The sequence below is a fragment of the Camelus bactrianus genome, chromosome 36 (genome assembly GCF_048773025.1).
Source record: "Camelus bactrianus isolate YW-2024 breed Bactrian camel chromosome 36, ASM4877302v1, whole genome shotgun sequence".
Taxonomy (NCBI): Eukaryota; Metazoa; Chordata; class Mammalia; order Artiodactyla; family Camelidae; genus Camelus; species Camelus bactrianus.
In genome coordinates this window covers 9,579,710-9,585,124 of record NC_133574.1, presented here as the reverse complement: position 1 = coordinate 9,585,124, position 5,415 = coordinate 9,579,710, and the positions used below count along the sequence as shown (strand labels likewise).

Here is a 5,415-nt window from a genome sequence, read left to right as displayed (position 1 = left end):
TCCGCCCCGCAGGGGCTGCCCCTGGGCGCAAAGAGCCCTGGGGACCTGGGCATCACGGAGTCCTGCGGCGGATCTTGCCAAGGGCTCCTGAGGGGACAAGGCTGTCCTCAGAAGGGACTCAGGCTCCGCTACAATCATCCCTATCCTCAGGGACGTCTGGATTTTACGTTCGCTACAGAACGCACCCTACATGCATGCTACGGGAGAGTGACGTGGGGAGTCTCAACCCCACACCTGACACCAAAGGGACTGTAACAGCTCTTGCGCAAAACCCCACGGTGTGCCATGAGACCGACGAGAAGCTTTGAAAGCTTCCAGGGCAGGCCCGACCCGGCGCAGGTTGGGGGACAAACACAACGTACGCACCCTGGTGCGCATCGGAATTCCCCCGCAGGGAAGGAGGCATTTTCACGGCGGGCTCTTTCCCTTCCAGCCTCTATTCCCTACTACAAACGCACCATCTCCGAGAGCCAGGCTTTTCTGTCCAGACTACAACTGGAGGCAGCGGCCAAGACACACTTACCTCCCGAGAAAAGACAGTGACGGGCTGTGACGTTTACCACACCCAGGAAGACTCAAAGTTGCACAAAGCACACCGTACAAAGCTGGAGGGAGGGCTTTGCTCCTTTTCCAGTTACCAGGATCTGAATGGACATTCTAAACAGGAGAATCACCTGGCCTGAGCCGGGAAACCAGTCAAAAGTACGACGACACAGAAATCCGTCTCAGTGACCCAGGAGCAACCCCAGGTGCAGGATGTCAGGAAGGAGTCAGCCGAGCCAGGAGAAGTCAGTGTGGAGCCAGGGCTCATCCTCCTCACGGTGTTTCGAGAAACCCACAGTCAAAGTCTGCGGGCCCCAGCTCCTAAGCACTCCCTCATGGCTCCTGCAGGCACCAGCCAAGGCGTCGGTCTCCCGGAAGAAGCAGCCCACTGGCTCCTGGGCAAGAGTTTTGAGTCTGAAAAAGGCAGCGACACGCAACGCCAGACCCGTCACAGGACACACAGTCTGCAGACGAGGCCAGGAACGGCTGCCGGGAGAACGGGATGATCACCTTTCCCAGGACGAGGACCTACATAGCAAGACCACCCCACTTACCTGGGCCTCCGGGGCCTCCGCAGGTGGGCGGGCGCTTACGGGCCACACCGGAGCCGCGCCAGGTCCAGCGTCGGCTAAAAACCACTGAAAAGTATGGAGGATTAGGCTTTCCTGCGAAGACACTTCTGAAGCGAAACAAAACTTTTGCGCCTTCCTTCCTTCCTTCCTTCCTTCCACGTATCACACTCGTTTCTTGGAGGAACTGGATACTGACCCCGGGAACTCCTGCATGCTAAGCCCGCATTCTCTCTACTGCTGAGCTACATATACCCTTCCCCCAGAACACACGAGTTTCTAGGCACAGAAAACAAGAAATGCCAGCCACGTTCACTAACTTACCCAGTGTATAATAAGCTCCGTGTGCTCCACCAACAGAGGTCAGTGGTTTATGATCCATCAGCTCCTGCGGAGCCACTTCTACAGTCCCAGTAGCATACTCAGGTTTTGTAATTTCGGGATTAGTCGCACCTTAATAGGAACACAAAGCAAGATAATTCAGGAACCGAGCTTCATATAATGTGCATACGCTTAGTCAGTCAGGTAGACATTAGTTATTTACTGAAGCTATCAGAACATAAGTCCTATCCTGGGAGAAGCTGGCGGTACAAGTAAAAGGCAGATTCTCCTCTCTGTTCTGCCAGAGGCACAGGATCCATGAAAACAAATCAGCACAGAAATGTTTCAACAGCTCTACAACTGAGGTGAACGGGTACAGTAAAACCACAAAGGACAGGAGAGTCCGCTGCACCTGGATAGCTCAGGGATTGCTGGCAAGATCGCACTGTTTCATAAAAGAGAGACCCAGTGCAGAGGGTTGATGTGGAGGGGCTTTGGGGAAGGGCAGCCTGAGTAAAAGGAGCAGGTGGGAAACAGCGTAAGGCATTAAGGAAACTAGACCACTGTTACAGGCGGTGGAATGGGAAGACAAAACATGCTGCCTTGAAAATGAAATATCCCTTAATTAATTTCAAGTGAGGACGGCTAAAACAAGAACCAACTCCAAGATACACCTAACTTTCCCAGGGATGAATTTCTTTTCAATATCCTCTAATAAACTGTAAGGGAAAGACCCTGAAAAAAAGAATGCCCACACAGACACTGGTTTCACTAGGTGAGTCTGGGAAATGAACACAAGTGCATTATCCAGTCCTACGGCATTAAGCACAGAATCACATCCTAAACTGTAAGTTAAAAGCATAAGTCAAAAATTCTCATCAGCAGATGCAAACGTGAAAATGCACACTCACACCAACCCCCGGTTTATGTCTCAGAATCCCCTGGTACTTATATAGTCACACAAGGACATTAACAACAAGAGACTGTACCTCATCCCAGGAAGATTCTCTTCCTCTCTCTTCTGTAAAGTGGCGCACTGACACACCATCTGTAAAATGTAGTTACAGGTTCATTAATGAGAATATTCACGAATGTATATTCAAACAACCATGTGCGTCTATCTCCGTTCGTGGATGTGTCAAAACAAAAGTGGCAGAAAAGACTTTCAAAGAGTTAGAGCATTTTCTGAAAAAAATGCTTAAGTCACGGTTGGGAAATATTTCAAACCAAGTAGTAAGAGGAAAACACGTAAAAAGAATGGATATGGAATTTGGGTTTGCGCACTATGTATTTCTAATATTTGAAATTTGCTCTTGTTTTTGTTTTTTCTTTTCTTCTGTTTTTAAATGGAGGTACCGGGAATGAGCACACTGAATTCGGCATGCTAATCAAGTATTCTATTTACCACTAACCTATGTCCTTCCCCGAGTCAACTAGCTTCTCGGCATAGATAAAATAAAATACAAAACACTCTTTCACGGTTCACTGCCTTACAAAACATGTTAGTTTGCTGAAGCGCAAAAGATCTTTGAGTCCTTCCTCCCCGTATCACACTAAGTCTCACATCAGACCGAGTGGGAGACAGGTCTCAGGACCCTTGACTGAAGAGAACACAGGCCCCGGGTTCGGGTGTTTCTTCCATAACCGATCATCGGCTGTGGAAGTTAAGGGCTCCACTCGCTGCAGACAGTGACAGGGGCGGTCTTGTCCTCCAGGGAGCCCGGAACGTGGTGTCTGTTGAAGGACCGTCTGCAGAACCGACACGTCTGCCTTCCGTCAGAGGACCCTCTTTCCCTCTACAACAGACACCTCCCTCCCCAGGGCAGGAATGGGAAGAAGCGGTCCATCAAGTGCGTCTGCTAAGGGACCAGAGAGACACGGCCGTGAGCACAGTCACGGCCGCCCGTGCACGGGGAAGCCCCGGAGAGCGATGTGCACTTCTTCTGCAGTGAGTCCAGGAAGAAACAGAGAACTATGCTTTCCTCTTACCGAGTGGAGAAGCTGGCGGTGGGGTGCGAGGTTGCAAAGTGCACCGAGGTGGACCAAGTGCAGGTTCCCAGCTGGGCGACGATGGGCCGCACCCGGGTCAGGCCACGCAGGCTGGTCCTCGGAAAGGTTGGGGCCCTCCGGCCCACGGGGTGACCTGCAGGACAGAAGGGAGGGCTGGGTTGGATGACGGATAAAAGCACCAACACCGTCAACAGACGAAACCCAAAGCAGCAGCCGTCGGCACCGGGCACCCTCCCCTCCACCGGGTGCCCAGAGAGCAGCACGGTGCCACAAGTTCCACCCAGCAATCTGGGGCCTGCCTGAAACCTGGGCCGCACAGAGGTCACGGGGATACGACCCTGAAGCCGCACGTCGCCGCCGCCGCTGTCTACAAGTGGAGGAAGCCAAGGGTCCTCTTGCCCGAGAGGCTGCACCAAGAGCTTTCAGCGCACGGGCAAACTAGCGCCTTCCCAACAGCCAGCCGCTCTGGGCGGGACGGCCCTCCCCGCCACCTTCCACAGCTCCACGCAAGCTTGCTCGGGGTGGACCAGGAACACGGAGATGGGACGGAAGTGAAGAGCTCATTCTCCACACGAGGAATCAGAGCCGAACCAGGGTCACCGCTCTGCCTGCAGGGTTCTGCTTGCAGGACCCTGCCAGGCCCTCTCAGCCCCCTCCTCACCAAGGGCCATCCTCCGCCCCACAGGGGCTGCCCCTGGGCACAAAGAGCCTTGAGGAGCTGGGCATCACGGAGTCCTGCGGTGGAGCTGGCCAAGGGCTCCTGAGGGGACAAGGCTGTCCTCAGAAGGGACTCAGGCTCCGCTACAATCATCCCTATCCTCAGGGACGTCTGGATTTTACGTTCGCTACGGAACGCACCCAACCTGCGTGCTACGGGAGAGTGTCGTGGGGAGTCTCAACCCCACACCTGACACCAAAGGGACTGTACCAGCTCGTGCGCAAAACCCCACGGTGTGCCATGAGACCGACGAGCAGCTCTGACAGCTTCAAGGGCAGGCCCGACCCGGCGCAGGGTGGGGGACAAACACAACGTATGCACTCTGGTGCGCATCGGAATTCCCCCGCAGGGAAGGAGGCATTTTCACGGCGGGCTCTTTCCCTTCCAGCCTCTATTCCCTACTACAAACGCACCATCTCCGAGAGCCAGGCTTTTCTGCCCAGACTACAACTGGAGGCAGCGGCCAAGACACACTTACCTCCCGAGAAAAGACAGTGACGGGCTGTGACGTTTACCACACCCAGGAAGACTCAAAGTTGCACAAAGCACACCGTACAAAGCTGGAGGGAGGGCTTTGCTCCTTTTCCAGTTACCAGGATCTGAATGGACATTCTAAACAGGAGAATCACCTGGCCTGAGCCGGGAAACCAGTCAAAAGTACGACGACACAGAAATCCGTCTCAGTGACCCAGGAGCAACCCCAGGTGCAGGATGTCAGGAAGGAGTCAGCCGAGCCAGGAGAAGTCAGTGTGGAGCGAGGGCTCACTCTCCTCACACTGCTTCGAGAAACCCACAGACAAAGTCTGCGGGCCCCGTCTCCTAAGCATTCCCTATGGGTCCTGCAGGCACCAGCCAAGGCGAAGGGCTCCCGGGAGAAGCAGCCCACTGGCTCCTGGGCAAGAGTTTTGAGTCTGAAAAAGGCAGCGACACGCCACGCCAGACCCGTCACAGGACACACAGTCTGCAGACGAGGCCAGGAACGGCTGCCGGGAGAACGGGAAATCACCTTTCCCAGGACGAGGCCCAACAGAGCATGACCACCCCAATTCCCTGTGCCCCCGGGGCCTCCGCAGGTGGGCGGGCACTGCCGGGCCACACCGGAGACGCTCCAGGTCCCGTGTCGGCTAAAACTGACAGAAAAGGATGGAGGATTATGCTTTCCTGCAAAGACAATGCTGAAGCGAAACAAAACCTTTGAGCCTTCCTTCCTTCCTTCCTTCCCCGTATCACACTCGTTTCTTTGAGGAACTGGAT

General features: G+C 54.3%; 1 long non-coding RNA gene across 1 annotated transcript; it reads right to left on the bottom strand.

The window, feature by feature from the left end:
• Window positions 1–627: 627 nt before the first annotated feature.
• On the bottom strand, window positions 628–3,595 carry LOC141576180 (uncharacterized). Its single transcript, XR_012504433.1, has 4 exons — window positions 3,423–3,595; window positions 2,423–2,481; window positions 1,437–1,565; window positions 628–1,181 (listed from the first exon to the last, which is right to left on the bottom strand). It is a non-coding gene; the product is annotated as an uncharacterized LOC141576180 (long non-coding RNA).
• Between the last annotated feature and the right edge of the window lie 1,820 nt (window positions 3,596–5,415).